At 42.0% G+C, this 22,513-nt stretch overlaps 17 non-coding genes across 17 annotated transcripts; 8 read left to right on the plus strand and 9 right to left on the minus strand.

The window, feature by feature from the left end:
- Nucleotides 1-6,186: 6,186 nt before the first annotated feature.
- On the minus strand, nt 6,187-6,274 carry trnay-gua (transfer RNA tyrosine (anticodon GUA)). Its single transcript is given in 2 exon segments — nt 6,187-6,223; nt 6,238-6,274. It is a non-coding gene; the product is annotated as a tRNA-Tyr (tRNA).
- A 1,128-nt stretch (nt 6,275-7,402) lies between these two features.
- Nucleotides 7,403-7,490, minus strand: trnay-gua (transfer RNA tyrosine (anticodon GUA)). Its single transcript is given in 2 exon segments — nt 7,403-7,438; nt 7,454-7,490. It is a non-coding gene; the product is annotated as a tRNA-Tyr (tRNA).
- A 1,126-nt stretch (nt 7,491-8,616) lies between these two features.
- Nucleotides 8,617-8,704, minus strand: trnay-gua (transfer RNA tyrosine (anticodon GUA)). Its single transcript is given in 2 exon segments — nt 8,617-8,652; nt 8,668-8,704. It is a non-coding gene; the product is annotated as a tRNA-Tyr (tRNA).
- Nucleotides 8,705-9,294: 590 nt separating this feature from the next.
- Nucleotides 9,295-9,366, plus strand: trnaq-cug (transfer RNA glutamine (anticodon CUG)). Its single transcript has one exon. It is a non-coding gene; the product is annotated as a tRNA-Gln (tRNA).
- Nucleotides 9,367-9,831: 465 nt separating this feature from the next.
- On the minus strand, nt 9,832-9,918 carry trnay-gua (transfer RNA tyrosine (anticodon GUA)). The gene is given in 2 exon segments: nt 9,832-9,866; nt 9,882-9,918. It is a non-coding gene; the product is annotated as a tRNA-Tyr (tRNA).
- A 586-nt stretch (nt 9,919-10,504) lies between these two features.
- trnaq-cug (transfer RNA glutamine (anticodon CUG)) lies at nt 10,505-10,576 on the plus strand. Its single transcript has one exon. It is a non-coding gene; the product is annotated as a tRNA-Gln (tRNA).
- A 467-nt stretch (nt 10,577-11,043) lies between these two features.
- Nucleotides 11,044-11,129, minus strand: trnay-gua (transfer RNA tyrosine (anticodon GUA)). The gene is given in 2 exon segments: nt 11,044-11,079; nt 11,093-11,129. It is a non-coding gene; the product is annotated as a tRNA-Tyr (tRNA).
- A 586-nt stretch (nt 11,130-11,715) lies between these two features.
- On the plus strand, nt 11,716-11,787 carry trnaq-cug (transfer RNA glutamine (anticodon CUG)). Its single transcript has one exon. It is a non-coding gene; the product is annotated as a tRNA-Gln (tRNA).
- A 470-nt stretch (nt 11,788-12,257) lies between these two features.
- trnay-gua (transfer RNA tyrosine (anticodon GUA)) lies at nt 12,258-12,345 on the minus strand. Its single transcript is given in 2 exon segments — nt 12,258-12,293; nt 12,309-12,345. It is a non-coding gene; the product is annotated as a tRNA-Tyr (tRNA).
- Nucleotides 12,346-15,757: 3,412 nt separating this feature from the next.
- Nucleotides 15,758-15,829, plus strand: trnaq-cug (transfer RNA glutamine (anticodon CUG)). Its single transcript has one exon. It is a non-coding gene; the product is annotated as a tRNA-Gln (tRNA).
- A 470-nt stretch (nt 15,830-16,299) lies between these two features.
- On the minus strand, nt 16,300-16,387 carry trnay-gua (transfer RNA tyrosine (anticodon GUA)). The gene is given in 2 exon segments: nt 16,300-16,335; nt 16,351-16,387. It is a non-coding gene; the product is annotated as a tRNA-Tyr (tRNA).
- Nucleotides 16,388-16,973: 586 nt separating this feature from the next.
- Nucleotides 16,974-17,045, plus strand: trnaq-cug (transfer RNA glutamine (anticodon CUG)). Its single transcript has one exon. It is a non-coding gene; the product is annotated as a tRNA-Gln (tRNA).
- Nucleotides 17,046-17,515: 470 nt separating this feature from the next.
- On the minus strand, nt 17,516-17,603 carry trnay-gua (transfer RNA tyrosine (anticodon GUA)). The gene is given in 2 exon segments: nt 17,516-17,551; nt 17,567-17,603. It is a non-coding gene; the product is annotated as a tRNA-Tyr (tRNA).
- Nucleotides 17,604-18,189: 586 nt separating this feature from the next.
- On the plus strand, nt 18,190-18,261 carry trnaq-cug (transfer RNA glutamine (anticodon CUG)). Its single transcript has one exon. It is a non-coding gene; the product is annotated as a tRNA-Gln (tRNA).
- Nucleotides 18,262-19,847: 1,586 nt separating this feature from the next.
- Nucleotides 19,848-19,919, plus strand: trnaq-cug (transfer RNA glutamine (anticodon CUG)). The gene has a single exon. It is a non-coding gene; the product is annotated as a tRNA-Gln (tRNA).
- Nucleotides 19,920-20,389: 470 nt separating this feature from the next.
- On the minus strand, nt 20,390-20,477 carry trnay-gua (transfer RNA tyrosine (anticodon GUA)). Its single transcript is given in 2 exon segments — nt 20,390-20,425; nt 20,441-20,477. It is a non-coding gene; the product is annotated as a tRNA-Tyr (tRNA).
- A 589-nt stretch (nt 20,478-21,066) lies between these two features.
- trnaq-cug (transfer RNA glutamine (anticodon CUG)) lies at nt 21,067-21,138 on the plus strand. The gene has a single exon. It is a non-coding gene; the product is annotated as a tRNA-Gln (tRNA).
- The last annotated feature ends 1,375 nt before the right edge of the window (nt 21,139-22,513 follow it).

Consider the following 22,513-nt stretch of genomic DNA (forward strand, 5'->3'; position numbering starts at 1 on the left):
GTTGCTTATTTACTGGGGGCAAAAATGTATAAAACATGAAAGAACTATCACTATACTGACCTATTAATATCGCAAGTGATAGTAAGTACCATCATGCTTAGCTTGAATGTAGTATTAAATGCCATGGTAAATAAATGTTTGAGGATATAGTGCTTTAAGTAGTATGATTTTTGAGCCTCTTCCCTCTTGGGTTTGGTTATACACTTCGTTGTACGTCACTCTGGATGAGTGTCTGCCAAATGCCTGTAATGTAATGTAATGTTTTACCTACAGTTGAGGCCAAAAATGTAGATACACCTAGGCTAAAGATATTCAAACTTTACAACTCTGCACATTTCATGTTACCATACATTTCTTTTGGCAAGTAAGTTAGGGCATCTTCTTTATTCACATCAGAGGTAATTTTAAAACAATCAGTTAGAGACAGATTTATTTCAGCTTTAATTCACTATATCAGAATTCCAGTGGGTCAAAATTTTACATACACCAAGTTGACTGTCTCTTTAAACAGTCTGGAAGATTCCAGAAATTGATGTAATGACTTTTTAGAATCTACTGATTGACTAATTGTCATAATTAGGAGTTAATTGGGAGTTAATTGGCACATCTGGCTGTATTTAAGGGCCTACCTTTAGAGCTACTGCCTTTTTGCCCTTGATACCATGGGGAAATCCAAGAAACTCAGCCAAGACTGAGTCCAGTTCCTCCTAAGGAGCAATTTCCAAACAACTAAGGTTACCACAAGCATCTGTACAAACAACTGTATGCAAATATAAAAATCTTGGGACCGCACAGACACTGCATCGTTCAGGAAGGAGCCACAAATTAACTCCCAGGGCTCTACGACCTTTGGAAGGTTCAACTGAACCCCAAGACAACAGCAAAGGAACTGGTGAAGGAGTTGGAGGCATCAAGTACCAAAATATCTACATCCGCCATTAAGAGAATCCTACATCGCCATGGCCTGAAAGGCTGTTGTGCAAGGATGAAGCCCCTACTGCAAGACAGGCATACACAAGCCAGAATGAAGTTTGCATGTGATCACCAGAACAAAGACCTAGCCTTTTGAAGGAGTGTTCTTCAGTCAGATCAAACAAAAATGTAACTATTTGGCCATAATGATAGCGCTATGTATGGAGGAAAAAGGGTGAGGCTTTTAATCCGAAGAACACCATTTCAACCGTGAAGCATGGTGGGGGCAGAATCCTGTTATGGGGGTGTTTTGCTGGAAAAGGGACTGGTGCAATTCAGAAAATAGATGGTATCATGAGGAAGGAGGATTATCTAGAAATACTGAAGCAACACCTCATGACATCAATTAGAAATTTTAAACTTGGTAGCAACTGGGTCTTCCAGCAGGACAATGATCCTAAGCATACCTCCAAAGTTGAAACAAAATGGCTTAAAGACAACAAAGTGAAAGTACTGGAGTGGTGATCGCAAAGCCCAGACCTGAATCCCATAGACAATTTGTGGACTGAACTGAAAAAGCATGTCCGAGCAAGGAGACCCTCAAACCTGACTGAGTTACACCAGTTTTATCAGGAGGAGTGGGCAAAAATTCAAGAAAAGTATTGTGAGACGCTTGTGGAAGGCTACCCCAAGCATTTGATTCAAGTTAAGCAATTAAAAGGCAATGCCACCAAATACTAACAAGGTGTATGTAAACTTTTGACCGACTGAAAATCTGATATAGTACATAAAAGCTGAAATAAATCTGTCTCTTAGCTATTACTTTGAAATGACCTCTTATGGAAATAAAGTTGATACCCTAATTGGCTTGACACAAAAAATGCATGCTAACATAAAATGTGTGGAGAAATGAGTTTGAGAAATTGAGTTTGAATGTCTTTAGTTAATGTAACTTTTGGCCTCAACTGTAAGTCTGAAATGAGGTGTGAAATTGATTTGACTTCTGGTTGGTTGAAGACCATACCTTAGATGTTACAGCAGGGGCGTGTCTACGGATGGGCTGGGGTGGACACTGCCCACCCAGAGATAAGCCTTGCCCACCCAGGGGAATCATCTGCCCATCCAATGAAAAAAACACCGTTATACCTATTTTTTAGCGTCCATTGAGCTTGTAAGTCAAATTGCCTCCAGGGGGCGCCTGGTTCGTGACGTCACAGCCCAATGTTAAAATCCTATTGACTTTTAAAAAATCGTTGATTGTAAAATATCTATAGCGATTAAAAATAAAAGATTTCTCATGTTTTTTGGGAGTCTTTCTACGTAGCAATCTTGGTAGCTATATTTATTCAATCCTGGAGAAACAGATTTGCATTACGGTGCGTGGTCTGACTACACTAAATCAATCAGTCGCACGATCCCGCACAACCACATTCTACGCAAAGTGCGGTGCTGGCCTAACTGCTGGTCTGGGATCAGAATTCCCTTCCCAGGTCCTAACTTTAACCATTAGTAGGAGAAGAAAATAACTGACTCTGGACCAGTAGATAGGGCCAACTGCACCCAACACCGGTGGCCAGCGCTATACCCACGACAAATGCGGCGTCACTGGTTAGCTTAATGCATTTTTTCAATGATCAGGACAATAATGTTAAGAAAGGAGAAAATCATTCCAAATCCAACCATGTAGAGCAGGTCATATACAGCCAGGGTAGATTAGCGGGTCTGTCAGTGCCAGCATGAAAGATATCGTTTATAAAGTTTTGGTTAGCTAACGTTAACGTTAGGAAGGGCTGGATCAGCAGGTAGCTAGCTAGCTGTCAAAGTCAGGTTTATTTGTCATTACAAACCATATGCTGTACAGTACACGATGTAACGATACTTCGTTTCGCAAGGCTTCGGTGTAACATAGACTTTCAGTCTGCTCACAAAACTTACAAAGGAACACACACATTGTGAAAATCAGAATCACAGTGCACTTAGGCAAGACAGGTGCAGTAGGCAAGAGATAGACAATTTCTATTAAATAGTTTTATTAAAACATAGTAAGTAGTAAATATATTGTCGGTAATTTATCGAAAACCATGCTGGCTAGCTATATTGTTGTTGTGTTGTTATAAAAATATATATGACGTTATATTCCATTTGAAATTATGTCTTAAGTTAGTTAGGTTAGGTTGTACTCTTTTATATGGTCTATGGTTGTACTTTATAGATCCCTGAAAGGAAATCCTGTTGTCATCACGACCGTACAATTATGATGTGAAATAAACAATATAACTTAATAGTAACAAATCTGTTATTTCCAGTAATTTTAAATTGAAATACGATATCAAAGTGACACTAGAAGTAGAAGGGCGCAAGCGTGTTCCAGCTGAGCTGTGACGATTTAAGCGTGCGTCGTGAGCACAGTACCGGTATGTGTAGTTCCTAAGCGTACTAAACGTACACAACGTTGTACCTTGTACATCTCATGGGTCAATCGTGCTGCTGATATTATATTTCATGAGTCATATATGTCATGAGTACCGCATAGCAATAGCTAACTGGTTCCCGACTTGTAACTAAAAATATTTCTTATTGAAAATTGCCCCATTCATTTTCCCATTGACAAATTTGCGGGAAAACGAGGGGAGTGGCTTGGTGACATTTTCACTTACAGGCGCTATAGTTTTCTGTAATTTTGTCATTGGTCATCAAAAATGCACTGCTTTCCTATTGGCTATTTTGAAGGTGTGGGTGTGCTTAGTCAATGCTGCTCCTTTACATTATCGCCAAACCACGCCACTTCTTCGCACATGTGGTACAGACATGATTGAGTGAACTGAAAAACCTGTTTGTAGCTAGCTGCTATCAGAAATCCAATTAAAACTGTTAATACCTTTTTATTTCTTGTTTATTATTTTCTCTGATTCTTATAAGTTATATTAGTGTTCTTGTATTGTTTCACAGATGAGTTTGCACGTTTTGCAAGCTGCGTATTTCTTCAAGTTACCAGCTCACTTGGTGGCTGGTTTAGTGATTAGCCAGCTTGCTAGCCAGCATTTTTGTATAGCCGTTTCCGTGGATAAAATCGCATTTATAATTGTTATTTTCTGTTAAAAACATTTAATTCATATTCAGGGAGATAGCCAACTACTCGCAAGTTAGATGACACCTGTAGCCGTTTACTAATACCATCGCCCGGTTTCAGACTGGAAAATAACCCGTTAAACCTGAGAATTTGCCGAGTTGTCTTAGCATCTTTATGGCAGCAGAATGCAGCAGGGCTGGGAGCGTCGGCATAGGAACGGACGCCGCAATGAAACTTCAAGCATGTCACAACGGGCGCAACAGCTGTTTTAGAATGTCATTGCATAGTTTTTGCAGCCCGGATCAAAATCGGCGTAACAGTAACAAATGAGACATTTGCATTGGCGTAGGAACCAGGTGGGACGTGTCTCCCTCAATGTTTATAAAGAATCGAATTGTCCCCTCCAGCCATAACTCATAATCCCTCTCTCATGTAAAGCTTTCATAAAATAAAGGCTGCAACAGCAATAAAAGACTACTTCAAAATTATGCGGAAAGGTCTGTAACGCCTGTAAACATAACATGAATTATTGACTCCCCTCTTCACACAGTAGCAATGGTTTACCCCACGAAAAGTTTGAGTTTACGAAAGCACTAATGGGATATGTAGTCAACAATTAGAGATGGTTGCTCAAGTCGATCATATTATGGACTTCACTTCCCATAACCCTTATAGAAATAAAAATGGTAGGAAGAAATTTTTGCTTGTGCCGAAAGTTCTGCCACTGAAACAGCGATAGATTTACCCTCTAGCATCTGTCCAAAATGTAAACAAGCCAGGCAGTTTTCATGGTCGGGAAAACTTTTATGACAACGTCAGTTAAAGTCAGTGACTCACAGCGGTTGAAAAGAATGGTACCGGTAATCTTATATTTGTAACGTTACCTATCAATATGCCAGCTAACACCAATGTTAGCTATCAAATTGTCAATGAATAAACTATGATATCTGATAGTATGATAAGTAGCTAGCTAGTTAATAGCTGTCGGTACACTGACTGAATGTGATGTTCACTTAACTTACAAAACTAGGCTACCTGGCGATAGCTGCACTCGGTTGCTAAAAGCAGGGAATTAACGTGACTCCCCATGTTGCAGTGTTAGTATTTTAGCCAATGTTTTGTGTAACGTGGACACGTCTTGTAAAATTACAAGTTTGTTTTAGCGATCGATATCTCTTTTTAACGTTAGCTCCCCCTCATTACATGTGCATTTGTCCCCCTGAATTTTGTGTTTTCCTTTACATTTTCACCATAAATTGATGCAGAAAAGGCACAAATTGGTGAATAAAAATTCACCAGAAATGCAGGAAATGAAGTGTTTGACACTCAAAATGTCCTGGGGAAGAACCCCGAGACCCCCGCTTTTTGTCCCCCCCCCCCCCCCTTTCCTCAAAATTAAACTACAGCCTTGTAGTTTCCCTATAGGAAAAGCAACATTTCCGTTGTTGCCCGGCCAAATAATCCAAATGCCCACCCAAAGATGACATCCTAGTAACACCTCTGTGTTACAGTCTCCTTCCAGGTCAACCAAGTCATATTTACCAAACAACTAAAAATCTTAATGTTTAAAAAAACAATATGGGTTATTATGAGTTAAATAATGTCAAATGTATCGCCCATTATTTCTAATTTGAGCACACATTATAAAAAAATTGAGGAAATGCCTACAGTATGCCGATAGTATACTACTATACCTCTGAATCCAGTGTTCCGAGTTCAAATCTCGGTGGACCCTGGGCTTTAAAAACTTTTGATGCACAAATGAAATACTTTGATGAGTTGTATTGTGATGTCACTATGTCGCTGAGCAATGTGCATGTATGTCACAGTATGAAGTCCTTCTTGGGTACTAATATACAGGCAATATCTTCCTGTATCGTTATGTGTGAGGAGAGGTTATAAGAAGGCCCGTATTTGTGCGCCCAGGCCCATTTCTTCTCAGAGTCTCCGTTTGAAGCACATTGGTTGCTATGGGTGTTTCAGGCCTCAAACTCTGCTTGTGGCTAACATTTTTGGGATCCAGGTTTTTTTTCTTTAATCGGTTATGCGAAGTCTACTCTAAAATGAAACTATTGATATTTTCATTCTAGTTTGTTTCAGGTGCTCTGCATGGTCATCACCACCTCCATACATGACATTGTCTTTGAAATTGTTGATCATAGAAACACGGATCATAAACAAATGCTGCTCTTGGAAAACACTAATCCTTCGAGCCGGAGTCGAAGCCAGCGACCTAAGGATTTCAACACGGTTTCCTACAGTCCTCCGCTCTTCCAACTGAGCTATCGAAGGGTACAAGCAAGGTTGTAAGCGCTGCTTTTCACAGCACCCTCCATTAGTATCCAATCCTGTCCATTCCGATTGTTCGCTGTTGACGTAGCGCAGTCTTGCTATTTATATGTCATGCGAAGAGGCCATTTTGTGACCGGTCAGATGACTGGGGAATGGTTTTAGGAAGGCCCATATTTGAGTGCCCTGACCTGTTTCTGTTAGAGATTCAGTTAGGAGCACATTGGGTGCTTTGGTTGTACAGGCCTCAAATGTTGCTTGGAAGCTAACAATTTTTGGCATTGGGATTGCTTTTTCCTTAAGACCAACGACTAATTCAGACCCTGGAAAACAGGTGAACTGAGTTAACTCTGTAATCTAGTGCTGTAACTGATCAATTGCTGTGCTACTCAAGTGTATACAAATTGTTTCTTGTTGGCATCAGTTGTTTAATTGGGTATGTAATATGTATGCTAAAATGGCTGTTGTTTCAGTGTCTAGTGTCTTTTGAACAGAATAGGGTAAAGTAACTTCTTTATCTAGCTACAGTTCCACAGATATTTGTGAACAAATCTCCCTCTGCCACTCTTGTCAATTTAGGCAGATGTGGGGTTCCATGGTGTAATGGTTAGCACTCTGGGCTCTGAATCCAGCGATCTGATTTCAAATCTCGGTGGGACCTGAGCTTTAAGAACTTGTTGATGCACAAATGAAATACTTTGATGAGTTGTATTGTGATGTCACTATGTCGCTGAGCAATGTGCATGTATGTCACAGTATGAAGTCCTTCTTGGGTACTAATATACAGGCAATATCTTCCTGTATCGTTATGTGTGAGGAGAGGTTATAAGAAGGCCCGTATTTGAGCGCCCAGGCCCATTTCTTCTCAGAGTCTCCGTTTGAAGCACATTGGTTGCTATGGGTGCTTCAGGCCTCAAACTCCGCTTGTGGCTAACATTTTTGGGATCCAGGTTTTTTTTCTTTAATCGGTTATGCGAAGTCTACTCTAAAATGAAACTATTGATATTTTCATTCTAGTTTGTTTCAGGTGCTCTGCATGGTCATCACCACCTCCATACATGACATTGTCTTTGAAATTGTTGATCATAGAAACACGGATCATAAACAAATGCTGCTCTTGGAAAACACTAATCCTTCGAGCCGGAGTCGAACCAGCGACCTAAGGATTTCAACACGGGTTTCCTACAGTCCTCCGCTCTTCCAACTGAGCTATCGAAGGGTACGAAGCAAGGTTTAAGCGCTGCTTTTCACAGCACCCTCCATTAGTATCCAATCCTGTCCATTCCGATTGTTCGCTGTTGACGTAGCGCAGTCTTGCTATTTATATGTCATGCGAAGAGGCCATTTTGTGACCGGTCAGGTGACTGGGGAATGGTTTTAGGAAGGCCCATATTTGAGTGCCCTGACCTGTTTCTGTTAGAGATTCAGTTAGGAGCACATTGGGTGCTTTGGTTGTACAGGCCTCAAATGTTGCTTGGAAGCTAACAATTTTTGGCATTGGGATTGCTTTTTCCTTAAGACCAACGACTAATTCAGACCCTGGAAAACAGGTGAACTGAGTTAACTCTGTAATCTAGTGCTGTAACTGATCAATTGCTGTGCTACTCAAGTGTATACAAATTGTTTCTTGTTGGCATCAGTTGTTTAATTGGGTATGTAATATGTATGCTAAAATGGCTGTTGTTTCAGTGTCTAGTGTCTTTAGAACAGAATCGGATAAAGTAACTTCTTTATCTAGCTACAGTTCCACAGATATTTGTGAACAAATCTCCCTCTGCCACTCTTGTCAATTTAGGCAGATGTGGGGTTCCATGGTGTAATGGTTAGCACTCTGGGCTCTGAATCCAGCGATCCGAGTTCAAATCTCGTGGGACCTGAGCTTTAGAACTTGTTGATGCACAAATGAAATACTTTGATGAGTTGTATTGTGATGTCACTATGTCGCTGAGCAATGTGCATGTATGTCACAGTATGAAGTCCTTCTTGGGTACTAATATACAGGCAATATCTTCCTGTATCGTTATGTGTGAGGAGAGGTTATAAGAAGGCCCGTATTTGAGCGCCCAGGCCCATTTCTTCTCAGAGTCTCCGTTTGAAGCACATTGGTTGCTATGGGTGCTTCAGGCCTCAAACTCCGCTTGTGGCTAACATTTTTGGGATCCAGGTTTTTTTTCTTTAATCGGTTATGCGAAGTCTACTCTAAAATGAATCTATTGATATTTTCATTCTAGTTTGTTTCAGGTGCTCTGCATGGTCATCACCACCTCCATACATGACATTGTCTTTGAAATTGTTGATCATAGAAACACGGATCATAAACAAATGCTGCTCTTGGAAAACACTAATCCTTCGAGCCGGAGTCGAACCAGCGACCTAAGGATTTCAACACGGGTTTCCTACAGTCCTCCGCTCTTCCAACTGAGCTATCGAAGGGTACGAAGCAAGGTTTAGCTAAGCGCTGCTTTTCACAGCACCCTCCATTAGTATCCAATCCTGTCCATTCCGATTGTTCGCTGTTGACGTAGCGCAGTCTTGCTATTTATATGTCATGCGAAGAGGCCATTTTGTGACCGGTCAGGTGACTGGGGAATGGTTTTAGGAAGGCCCATATTTGAGTGCCCTGACCTGTTTCTGTTAGAGATTCAGTTAGGAGCACATTGGGTGCTTTGGTTGTACAGGCCTCAAATGTTGCTTGGAAGCTAACAATTTTTGGCATTGGGATTGCTTTTTCCTTAAGACCAACGACTAATTCAGACCCTGGAAAACAGGTGAACTGAGTTAACTCTGTAATCTAGTGCTGTAACTGATCAATTGCTGTGCTACTCAAGTGTATACAAATTGTTTCTTGTTGGCATCAGTTGTTTAATTGGGTATGTAATATGTATGCTAAAATGGCTGTTGTTTCAGTGTCTAGTGTCTTTTGAACAGAATAGGATAAAGTAACTTCTTTATCTAGCTACAGTTCCACAGATATTTGTGAACAAATCTCCCTCTGCCACTCTTGTCAATTTAGGCAGATGTGGGGTTCCATGGTGTAATGGTTAGCACTCTGGGCTCTGAATCCAGCGATCCGAGTTCAAATCTCGGTGGGACCTGAGCTTTAAGAACTTGTTGATGCACAAATGAAATACTTTGATGAGTTGTATTGTGATGTCACTATGTCGCTGAGCAATGTGCATGTATGTCACAGTATGAAGTCCTTTTGGGTACTAATATACAGGCAATATCTTCCTGTATCGTTATGTGTGAGGAGAGGTTATAAGAAGGCCCGTATTTGAGCGCCCAGGCCCATTTCTTCTCAGAGTCTCCGTTTGAAGCACATTGGTTGCTATGGGTGCTTCAGGCCTCAAACTCCGCTTGTGGCTAACATTTTTGGGATCCAGGTTTTTTTTCTTTAATCGGTTATGCGAAGTCTACTCTAAAATGAAACTATTGATATTTTCATTCTAGTTTGTTTCAGGTGCTCTGCATGTCATCACCCCTCCATACATGACATTGTCTTTGAAATTGTTGATCATAGAAACACGGATCATAAAAATGCTGCTCTTGGAAAACACTAATCCTTCGAGCCGAGTCGAACCAGCGACCTAAGGATTTCAACACGGGTTTCCTACAGTCCTCCGCTCTTCCAACTGAGCTATCGAAGGGTACGAAGCAAGGTTTAAGCGCTGCTTTTCACAGCACCCTCCATTAGTATCCAATCCTGTCCATTCCGATTGTTCGCTGTTGACGTAGCGCAGTCTTGCTATTTATATGTCATGCGAAGAGGCCATTTTGTGACCGGTCAGGTGACTGGGGAATGGTTTTAGGAAGGCCCATATTTGAGTGCCCTGACCTGTTTCTGTTAGAGATTCAGTTAGGAGCACATTGGGTGCTTTGGTTGTACAGGCCTCATGTGTTGCTTGGAAGCTAACAATTTTTGGCATTGGGATTGCTTTTTCCTTTAGACCAACGACTAATTCAGACCCTGGAAAACAGGTGAACTGAGTTAACTCTGTAATCTAGTGCTGTAACTGATCAATTGCTGTGCTACTCAAGTGTATACAAATTGTTTCTTGTTGGCATCAGTTGTTTAATTGGGTATGTAATATGTATGCTAAAATGGCTGTTGTTTCAGTGTCTAGTGTCTTTTGAACAGAATAGGATAAAGTAACTTCTTTATCTAGCTACAGTTCCACAGATATTTGTGAACAAATCTCCCTCTGCCACTCTTGTCAATTTAGGCAGATGTGGGGTTCCATGGTGTAATGGTTAGCACTCTGGGCTCTGAATCCAGCGATCCGAGTTCAAATCTCGGTGGGACCTGAGCTTTAAGAACTTGTTGATGCACAAATGAAATACTTTGATGAGTTGTATTGTGATGTCACTATGTCGTGAGCAATGTGCATGTATGTCACAGTATGAAGTCCTTTTGGGTACTAATATACAGGCAATATCTTCCTGTATCGTTATGTGTGAGGAGAGGTTATAAGAAGGCCCGTATTTGAGCGCCCAGGCCCATTTCTTCTCAGAGTCTCCGTTTGAAGCACATTGGTTGCTATGGGTGCTTCAGGCCTCAAACTCCGCTTGTGGCTAACATTTTTGGGATCCAGGTTTTTTTTCTTTAATCGGTTATGCGAAGTCTACTCTAAAATGAAACTATTGATATTTCATTCTAGTTTGTTTCAGGTGCTCTGCATGGTCATCACCACCTCCATACATGACATTGTCTTTGAAATTGTTGATCATAGAAACACGGATCATAAACAAATGCTGCTCTTGGAAAACACTAATCCTTCGAGCCGGAGTCGAACCAGCGACCTAAGGATTCAACACGGTTTCCTACAGTCCTCCGCTCTTCCAACTGAGCTATCGAAGTGTACGAAGCAAGGTTTAAGCGCTGCTTTTCACAGCACCCTCCATTAGTATCCAATCCTGTCCATTCCGATTGTTCGCTGTTGACGTAGCGCAGTCTTGCTATTTATATGTCATGCGAAGAGGCCATTTTGTGACCGGTCAGGTGACTGGGGAATGGTTTTAGGAAGGCCCATATTTGAGTGCCCTGACCTGTTTCTGTTAGAGATTCAGTTAGGAGCACATTGGGTGCTTTGGTTGTACAGGCCTCAAATGTTGCTTGGAAGCTAACAATTTTTGGCATTGGGATTGCTTTTTCCTTAAGACCAACGACTAATTCAGACCCTGGAAAACAGGTGAACTGAGTTAACTCTGTAATCTAGTGCTGTAACTGATCAATTGCTGTGCTACTCAAGTGTATACAAATTGTTTCTTGTTGGCATCAGTTGTTTAATTGGGTATGTAATATGTATGCTAAAATGGCTGTTGTTTCAGTGTCTAGTGTCTTTTGAACAGAATAGGATAAAGTAACTTCTTTATCTAGCTACAGTTCCACAGATATTTGTGAACAAATCTCCCTCTGCCACTCTTGTCAATTTAGGCAGATGTGGGGTTCCATGGTGTAATGGTTAGCACTCTGGGCTCTGAATCCAGCGATCCGAGTTCAAATCTCGGTGGGACCTGAGCTTTAAGAACTTGTTGATGCACAAATGAAATACTTTGATGAGTTGTATTGTGATGTCACTATGTCGCTGAGCAATGTGCATGTATGTCACAGTATGAAGTCCTTCTTGGGTACTAATATACAGGCAATATCTTCCTGTATCGTTATGTGTGAGGAGAGGTTATAAGAAGGCCCGTATTTGAGCGCCCAGGCCCATTTCTTCTCAGAGTCTCCGTTTGAAGCACATTGGTTGCTATGGGTGTTTCAGGCCTCAAACTCTGCTTGTGGCTAACATTTTTGGGATCCAGGTTTTTTTTCTTTAATCGGTTATGCGAAGTCTACTCTAAAATGAAACTATTGATATTTTCATTCTAGTTTGTTTCAGGTGCTCTGCATGGTCATCACCACCTCCATACATGACATTGTCTTTGAAATTGTTGATCATAGAAACACGGATCATAAACAAATGCTGCTCTTGGAAAACACTAATCCTTCGAGCCGGAGTCGAACCAGCGACCTAAGGATTTCAACACGGGTTTCCTACAGTCCTCCGCTCTTCCAACTGAGCTATCGAAGGGTATGAAGCAAGGTTTAGCTAAGCGCTGCTTTTCACAGCACCCTCCATTAGTATCCAATCCTGTCCATTCCGATTGTTCGCTGTTGACGTAGCGCAGTCTTGCTATTTATATGTCATGCGAAGAGGCTATTTTGTGACCGGTCAGGTGACTTGGGAATGGTTTTAGGAAGGCCCATATTTGAGTGCCCTGACCTGTTTCTGTTAGAGATTCAGTTAGGAGCACATTGGGTGCTTTGGTTGTACAGGCCTCAAATGTTGCTTGGAAGCTAACAATTTCTGGCATTGGGATTGCTTTTTCCTTAAGACCAACGACTAATTCAGACCCTGGAAAACAGGTGAACTGAGTTAACTCTGTAATCTAGTGCTGTAACTGATCAATTGCTGTGCTACTCAAGTGTATACAAATTGTTTCTTGTTGGCATCAGTTGTTTAATTGGGTATGTAATATGTATGCTAAAATGGCTGTTGTTTCAGTGTCTAGTGTCTTTTGAACAGAATAGGATAAAGTAACTTCTTTATCTAGCTACAGTTCCACAGATATTTGTGAACAAATCTCCCTCTGCCACTCTTGTCAATTTAGGCAGATGTGGGGATCCATGGTGTAATGGTTAGCACTCTGGGCTCTGAATCCAGCGATCTGATTTCAAATCTCCGTGGGACCTGAGCTTTAAGAACTTGTTGATGCACAAATGAAATACTTTGATGAGTTGTATTGTGATGTCACTATGTCGCTGAGCAATGTGCATGTATGTCACAGTATGAAGTCCTTCTTGGGTACTAATATACAGGCAATATCTTCCTGTATCGTTATGTGTGAGGAGAGGTTATAAGAAGGCCCGTATTTGAGCGCCCAGGCCCATTTCTTCTCAGAGTCTCCGTTTGAAGCACATTGGTTGCTATGGGTGCTTCAGGCCTCAAACTCCGCTTGTGGCTAACATTTTTGGGATCCAGGTTTTTTTTCTTTAATCGGTTATGCGAAGTCTACTCTAAAATGAAACTATTGATATTTTCATTCTAGTTTGTTTCAGGTGCTCTGCATGGTCATCACCACCTCCATACATGACATTGTCTTTGAAATTGTTGATCATAGAAACACGGATCATAAACAAATGCTGCTCTTGGAAAACACTAATCCTTCGAGCCGGAGTCGAACCAGCGACCTAAGGATTTCATTACATTACATTACATTATAGGCATTTAGCTGACGCTCTTATCCAGAGCGACTTACAACAGTGTAACCAAACTCAGGATCAAGTCCACTTAAGTCCATTGAACAACATGCAGATAAAAAGCCTTTACTATGATGCATACATTAAGGAGAAACAAGATAGTCTGAACCAAAAATTTTTTTTTTTTTTTTTTTTTATAGTTATGGGAGGGGGTTTAGGGAAGAGGAGAGAGGTACACAGAGAAGAGGTGCGTCTTGAGTTTCCGTTTGAAGGTGCTCAGACACTCTGCTGTTCTGACCTCCACTGGAAGATCGTTCCACCATCGTGGGGCCAGAACTGCAAAGAGTCGAGACCTTGTTGCTGCTCGTGTTGGGGGAGGAATCAGCCGCCCTGTAGTAGCCGATCGGAGCGATCTGGCCGGCTTGTAGGGTCTGATCATCTTCTGCAGATAACCAGGAGCTGACCCCTTGACTGCTTGGAAAGCAAGCACCAGTGTCTTAAACCGGGTGCGAGCTTGCACTGGTAGCCAGTGGAGGGAGATGAGGAGGGGAGTGACGTGGGAGTCACGAGGGAGGTTGTAAACCACGCTGCTGCTGCATTCTGGATGAGCTGAAGGGGTCTGGTGGCTGATGCTGGGAGGCCAGCCAGGAGGGAGTTGCAGTAGTCCAGACGTGACAGTATCATGGCCTGGACCAGGAGCTGTGTGGAATAATTGGTGAGGAGTGGTCTTATTCTGCGGATATTGTACAGGATGAACCTGCACGACCGGGTGGTTGCCGCGATATTCTCAGAGAGTGACAGCCTGTTGTCCAGCACAACTCCAAGATTTCGGGCACTCTGTGAAGGGTGTAGGGGAGTGTCTCCTAAAGAAATGGGCAGATGAGAAGTGGGAGAGGTAAGAGAAGGAATATGGAGAAGTTCCGTTTTGCTTGTGTTGAGCTTGAGCTGGTGTTTGGTCATCCAGCTCTGGATGTCACTCAGGCAGGCGGATATGCGATCGGAGACCTGAGTGTCTGTGGGAGAGAAAGTGTAGAAAAGTTGAATATCATCTGCATAGAGATGATATGACATGCCATGGGCGGCAATAACAGGGCCAAGGGACCTAGTATACAGAGAAAAGAGGAGGGGACCAAGGACAGAGCCCTGAGGGACCCCAGTTGTGAGGGGACGAGGAGCTGATACTGCACCGGCCCAGGCAACCTGGAAGGAGCGGCCGGAGAGATAGGACGCAATCCAGTTGAGGGCTGGTCCGCAAATTCCCAATTCTGTCAGGGAAGACAGAAGTGTAGGATGGTCAACGGTGTCGAAGGCAGCTGAGAGGTCAAGAAGAATTAGGACAGATGAACGGGATGCTGCGTGTGCTGCGTGGAGAGACTCAGTGACCTGAGGGTTTCCTACAGTCCTCCGCTCTTCCAACTGAGCTATCGAAGGGTACGAAGCAAGGTTTAAGCGCTGCTTTTCACAGCACCCGCCATTAGTATCCAATCCTGTCCATTCCGATTGTTCACTGTTGACGTAGCGCAGTCTTGCTATTTATATGTCATGCGAAGAGGCCATTTTGTGACCGGTCAGGTGACTGGGGAATGGTTTTAGGAAGGCCCATATTTGAGTGCCCTGACCTGTTTCTGTTAGAGATTCAGTTAGTAGCACATTGGGTGCTTTGGTTGTACAGGCCTCAAATGTTGCTTGGAAGCTAACAATTTTTGGCATTGGGATTGCTTTTTCCTTAAGACCAACGACTAATTCAGACCCTGGAAAACAGGTGAACATAGTTAACTCTGTAATCTAGTGCTGTAACTGATCAATTGCTGTGCTACTCAAGTGTATACAAATTGTTTCTTGTTGGCATCAGTTGTTTAATTGGGTATGCAATATGTATGCTAAAATGGCTGTTGTTTCAGTGTCTAGTGTCTTTTGAACAGAATAGGGTAAAGTAACTTCTTTATCTAGCTACTAGCTACAGCTACAGCTACAGTACGGGGGCGACATAGCTCAGGAGGTAAGACCGATTGTCTGGCAGTTGGAGGGTTGCTGGTTCAAACCCCGCCCTGGGCATGTCGAAGTGTTCTTGAGCAAGACACCTAACCCCTAACTGCTCTGGCGAATGAGAGGCATCAATTGTAAAGTGCTTTGGATAAAAGCGCTATATAAATGCAGTCCATTTGCCATTTACCATTTACAGTTCCACAGATATTTGTGAACAAATCTCCCTCTGCCACTCTTGTCAATTTAGGCAGATGTGGGGTTCCATGGTGTAATGGTTAGCACTCTGGGCTCTGAATCCAGCGATTCGAGTTCAAATCTCGGTGGGACCTGAGCTTTAAGAACTTGTTGATGCACAAATGAAATACTTTGATGAGTTGTATTGTGATGTCACTATGTCGCTGAGCAATGTGCATGTATGTCACAGTATGAAGTCCTTCTTGGGTACTAATATACAGGCAATATCTTCCTGTATCGTTATGTGTGAGGAGAGGTTATAAGAAGGCCCGTATTTGAGCGCCCAGGCCCATTTCTTCTCAGAGTCTCCGTTTGAAGCACATTGGTTGCTATGGGTGCTTCAGGCCTCAAACTCCGCTTGTGGCTAACATTTTTGGGATCCAGGTTTTTTTTCTTTAATCGGTTATGCGAAGTCTACTCTAAAATGAAACTATTGATATTTTCATTCTAGTTTGTTTCAGGTGCTCTGCATGGTCATCACCACCTCCATACATGACATTGTCTTTGAAATTGTTGATCATAGAAACACGGATCATAAACAAATGCTGCTCTTGGAAAACACTAATCCTTCGAGCCGGAGTCGAACCAGCGACCTAAGGATTTCAACACGGGTTTCCTACAGTCCTCCGCTCTTCCAACTGAGCTATCGAAGGGTACGAAGCAAGTTTTAAGCGCTGCTTTTCACAGCACCCATTATTAGTATCCAATCCTGTCCATTCCGATTGTTCACTGTTGACGTAGCGCAGTCTTGCTATTTATATGTCATGCGAAGAGGCCATTTTGTGACCGGTCAGGTGACTGGGGAATGGTTTTAGGAAGGCCCATATTTGAGTGCCCTGACCTGTTTCTGTTAGAGATTCAGTTAGTAGCACATTGGGTGCTTTGGTTGTACAGGCCTCAAATGTTGCTTGGAAGCTAACAATTTTTGGCATTGGGATTGCTTTTTCCTTAAGACCAACGACTAATTCAGACCCTGGAAAACAGGTGAACTGAGTTAACTCTGTAATCTAGTGCTGTAACTGATCAATTGCTGTGCTACTCAAGTGTATACAAATTGTTTCTTGTTGGCATCAGTTGTTTAATTGGGTATGTAATATGTATGCTAAAATGGCTGTTGTTTCAGTGTCTAGTGTCTTTTGAACAGAATAGGATAAAGTAACTTCTTTATCTAGCTACAGTTCCACAGATATTTGTGAACAAATCTCCCTCTGCCACTCTTGTCAATTTAGGCAGATGTGGGGTTCCATGGTGTAATGGTTAGCACTCTGGGCTCTGAATCCAGCGATCCGAGTTCAAATCTCGGTGGGACCTGAGCTTTAAGAACTTGTTGATGCACAAATGAAATACTTTGATGAGTTGTATTGTGATGTCACTATGTCGCTGAGCAATGTGCATGTATGTCACAGTATGAAGTCCTTCTTGGGTACTAATATACAGGCAATATCTTCCTGTATCATTATGTGTGAGGAGAGGTTATAAGAAGGCCCGTATTTGAGCGCCCAGGCCCATTTCTTCTCAGAGTCTCCGTTTGAAGCACATTGGTTGCTATGGGTGTTTCAGGCCTCAAACTCCGCTTGTGGCTAACATTTTTGGGATCCAGGTTTTTTTTCTTTAATCGGTTATGCGAAGTCTACTCTAAAATGAAACTATTGATATTTTCATTCTAGTTTGTTTCAGGTGCTCTGCATGGTCATCACCACCTCCATACATGACATTGTCTTTGAAATTGTTGATCATAGAAACACGGATCATAAACAAATGCTGCTCTTGGAAAACACTAATCCTTCGAGCCGGAGTCGAACCAGCGACCTAAGGATTTCAACACGGGTTTCCTACAGTCCTCCGCTCTTCCAACTGAGCTATCGAAGGGTACGAAGCAAGGTTTAAGCGCTGCTTTTCACAGCACCCTCCATTAGTATCCAATCCTGTCCATTCCGATTGTTCGCTGTTGACGTAGCGCAGTCTTGCTATTTATATGTCATGCGAAGAGGCCATTTTGTGACCGGTCAGGTGACTGGGGAATGGTTTTAGGAAGGCCCATATTTGAGTGCCCTGACCTGTTTCTGTTAGAGATTCAGTTAGGAGCACATTGGGTGCTTTGGTTGTACAGGCCTCAAATGTTGCTTGGAAGCTAACAATTTTTGGTATTGGGATTGTTTTTTCCTCAAGACCAACGACTAATTCAGACCCTGGAAAACAGGTGAACTGAGTTAACTCTGTAATCTAGTGCTGTAACTGATCAATTGCTGTGCTACTCAAGTGTATACAAATTGTTTCTTGTTGGCATCAGTTGTTTAATTGGGTATGTAATATGTATGCTAAAATGGCTGTTGTTTCAGTGTCTAGTGTCTTTTGAACAGAATAGGATAAAGTAACTTCTTTATCTAGCTACAGTTCCACAGATATTTGTGAACAAATCTCCCTCTGCCACTCTTGTCAATTTAGGCAGATGTGGGGTTCCATGGTGTAATGGTTAGCACTCTGGGCTCTGAATCCAGCGATCCGAGTTCAAATCTCGGTGGGACCTGAGCTTTAAGAACTTGTTGATGCACAAATGAAATACTTTTGGTTGTTTTCAGACCACTATCAGCTGGAAAGGACATTACTCTAATGCGACGACAATTTGCTCTAGATAATGTTTTGGCATTTTTATGTATGATTCAAGTTTATTATGTCTTACGAGATACTCTTTGTACTCATTTGAATTCCCTCCCTTGTCATTGAATGTGGTCAGTGTAGTACCGGGTGATCGCGTCAGTTCAACGTGGCTGCTAGATTGTTATCATGATCTTCATGTGTTGGAAGCTACAATTTGATTGGGATTGTTTTCCTAGACCAGACTATTCAGACCCTGGAAACGGTGAAGAGTTAACCTGTATTAGTGCAACGATCATTGCTGTCTCTCAAGTTTAATTGTTCTTTGGCTCATTGTTTGGTATGTTATGTATGCAGGTGTTGTTTCAGGTTAGGTCTTTTAAAGAAGGATAGTACTTCTTATTTCAGTTCCACATATTGACATCTCCCTCTGCCACTCTTGTCAATTTAGCAGATGTGGGGTTCATGGTGAATGTTGCACTCTGGGCTAATCAGCGATCCGAGTCAATCTCGTGGGACCGAGTTTAAGAACTTGTTTCCAAATGAATACTTGGAGTTTATGGTGTCAATTCCGAGCATCATGTAGCAATGTCCTCTTGGGTAATATACAGCATTCTCTTATGTTATGGTGAGGAGAGGTTTAAAAGGGTATTTGAGGCCCGGCCCATTCTTTCAGAGTTCCGTTGAAGCACATTGGTGCTTGGTGTAGGCCTCAAATCGCTTGGGCTAACATTTGGATCCGGTTTTTTTCTTAACGGTTATGCAATCATAAATGAACTATGTATTTTCATCTATTGTTCAGGTGCTCTGCAGTATCACCACCTCATACACATTGTCTTTGAAATTGTTGATATAGAAACGGATCATAACAATGCTGTTTGAACTAATCTTCGAGCCGAGTGAACCAGCACTAAGATTTCAAAGGTTCCTCCAGTCCTCGCTTTCCACTGAGTTCGAAGGTCGACAAGGTTTAGCACGCTGCTTTTCAGCACTCCGGGTAGTTAAATCCTTCCTTGATGTTCGCTGTTGATACGCATCGTTGTAGTATATGTCTGCGGTAAGGCCATTTGTGACCGGGTACTTTGGGAGTTTTTTAGAGGCCCATATTTGAGTGCCCTGACCTGTTTCTGTTAGAGATTCAGTTAGGAGCACATTGGGTGCTTTGGTTGTACAGGCCTCAAATGTTGCTTGGAAGCTAACAGTTTTTGGTATTGGGATTGTTTTTTCCTCAAGACCAACGACTAATTCAGACCCTGGAAAACAGGTGAACTGAGTTAACTCTGTAATCTAGTGCTGTAACTGATCAATTGCTGTGCTACTCAAGTGTATAAAATTGTTTCTTTTTGGCATCAGTTGTTTAATTGGGTATGTAATATGTATGCTGAAATGGCTGTTGTTTCAGTGTCTAGTGTCTTTTGAACAGAATAGGATAAAGTAACTTCTTTATCTAGCTACAGTTCCACAGATATTTGTGAACAAATCTCCCTCTGCCACTCTTGTCAATTTAGGCAGATGTGGGGTTCCATGGTGTAATGGTTAGCACTCTGGGCTCTGAATCCAGCGATCCGAGTTCAAATCTCGGTGGGACCTGAGCTTTAAGAACTTGTTGATGCACAAATGAAATACTTTGATGAGTTGTATTGTGATGTCACTATGTCGCTGAGCAATGTGCATGTATGTCACAGTATGAAGTCCTGCTTGGGTACTAATATACAGGCAATATCTTCTTGTATTGTTATGTGTGAGGAGAGGTTATAAGAAGGCCCGTATTTGAGCGCCCAGGCCCATTTCTTCTCAGAGTCTCCGTTTGAAGCACATTGGTTGCTATGGGTGCTTCAGGCCTCAAACTCCGCTTGTGGCTAACATTTTTGGGATCCAGGTTTTTTTTCTTTAATCGGTTATGCGAAGTCTACTCTAAAATGAAACTATTGATATTTTCATTCTAGTTTGTTTCAGGTGCTCTGCATGGTCATCACCACCTCCATACATGACATTGTCTTTGAAATTGTTGATCATAGAAACACGGATCATAAACAAATGCTGCTCTTGGAAAACACTAATCCTTCGAGCCGGAGTCGAACCAGCGACCTAAGGATTTCAACACGGGTTTCCTACAGTCCTCCGCTCTTCCAACTGAGCTATCGAAGGGTACGAAGCAAGGTTTAGCTAAGCGCTGCTTTTCACAGCACCCTCCATTAGTATCCAATCCTGTCCATTCCGATTGTTCGCTGTTGACGTAGCGCAGTCTTGCTATTTATATGTCATGCGAAGAGGCCATTTTGTGACCGGTCAGGTGACTGGGGAATGGTTTTAGGAAGGCCCATATTTGAGTGCCCTGACCTGTTTCTGTTAGAGATTCAGTTAGGAGCACATTGGGTGCTTTGGTTGTACAGGCCTCAAATGTTGCTTGGAAGCTAACAATTTTTGGTATTGGGATTGTTTTTTCCTCAAGACCAACGACTAATTCAGACCCTGGAAAACAGGTGACCTGAGTTAACTCTGTAATCTAGTGCTGTAACTGATCAATTGCTGTGCTACTCAAGTGTATAAAATTGTTTCTTTTTGGCATCAGTTGTTTAATTGGGTATGTAATATGTATGCTAAAATGGCTGTTGTTTCAGTGTCTAGTGTCTTTTGAACAGAATAGGATAAAGTAACTTCTTTATCTAGCTACAGTTCCACAGATATTTGTGAACAAATCTCCCTCTGCCACTCTTGTCAATTTAGGCAGATGTGGGGTTCCATGGTGTAATGGTTAGCACTCTGGGCTCTGAATCCAGCGATCCAAGTTCAAATCTCGGTGGGACCTGAGCTTTAAGAACTTGTTGATGCACAAATGAAATACTTTGATGAGTTGTATTGTGATGTCACTATGTCGCTGAGCAATGTGCATGTATGTCACAGTATGAAGTCCTTCTTGGGTACTAATATACAGGCAATATCTTCCTGTATCGTTATGTGTGAGGAGAGGTTATAAGAAGGCCCGTATTTGAGCGCCCAGGCACATTTCTTCTCAGTGTCTCCGTTTGAAGCACATTGGGTGCTGAAGCATATTTCTCTATTTTAACATTTAACTATGGAATCTCAAAAAACGTATGATAGCCAAAATGATCTGTAAACGATAATGGATAATCTGTATTGCTCAATTTTTGAATTATGGCGGTAAATTGGGAATACACAGTAGAAACGGAAATAATGAACAGTTACGTGCATTAGGCTAGATGAATCTTGGCGGTTTTTCTCTTATGACAAGGACCTTCAGACGTGGTCACGTCATCTCATGCTGGGCAGATATAAGAATCAGCAGTGTGAACTCAGCCTTTTATACACTCCTACCACTTACAGGGATAGGAATACAACTGTGATACACTGTCTGTTAAGCAAGACCTTGGCTCCCGCACATACTAGCCAAGAGTGGGATGCTGGATTTTGGCATCAAACTCATGCTATACCTTTGAGAGTTTGCCAAACCAAAGCCCACCTCTCAAGTTCTGGGGACTGAAAGTGTCATGTTTAATCCTGGATTTGTTTTCTTTCATTCAAACAGATGAATCCAGACCACAGTGGAGACACTTTTGGTGGGGAGTCGGGTGCAAAGCTATTTGTTGTGTATATGTGTGACTTTGCCTAATCACAATATCGATGGCACACATAAAAGTGTGGACACCAGTCAGAGGTGCCCTCAAGCTCCTGATTATAAAATATTGTGTGAAGCACATTTTCACTGCTTCTTTTTATAACATCATGCCGTTCTGCATGTTTATTCCCGTCTCCTTGCTTCAAGGGTGACTAATATTTTTCTCTGATATATTACATATATTTTGATATGTCTTCTGTTGTGGGGCCATCTATTTACTAATGCTGAATAATAAATATAAGCAAACAAACAATGGTAAATTGATTGTTGTGAAAAAGGAGGATACCTGCCCTGATCAAATGCTATCACAAGCAGCATCCTTTCAATCAGAGGAATGCCATTTAGCATGCAAAGTTAATGGAAATGCAAGCCTTCTTCCAAATGGCATGCTAAACAAATAGCATTTGGGTAAAGGAAAGATTCAGCCACATTCAATTCTCTGACGGAGGTATTCCTGAATGGAGGTTTGTTTGTAATCCATAAACAGAATAGGCATGGCTTTTCGGAATGCAGATGGCACTTGGTGTTCTCAGTGCAGAGGGATACT

The sequence above is a fragment of the Anguilla rostrata genome, chromosome 5, assembly GCF_018555375.3.
Source record: "Anguilla rostrata isolate EN2019 chromosome 5, ASM1855537v3, whole genome shotgun sequence".
In the NCBI taxonomy this organism is placed as follows: Eukaryota; Metazoa; Chordata; class Actinopteri; order Anguilliformes; family Anguillidae; genus Anguilla; species Anguilla rostrata.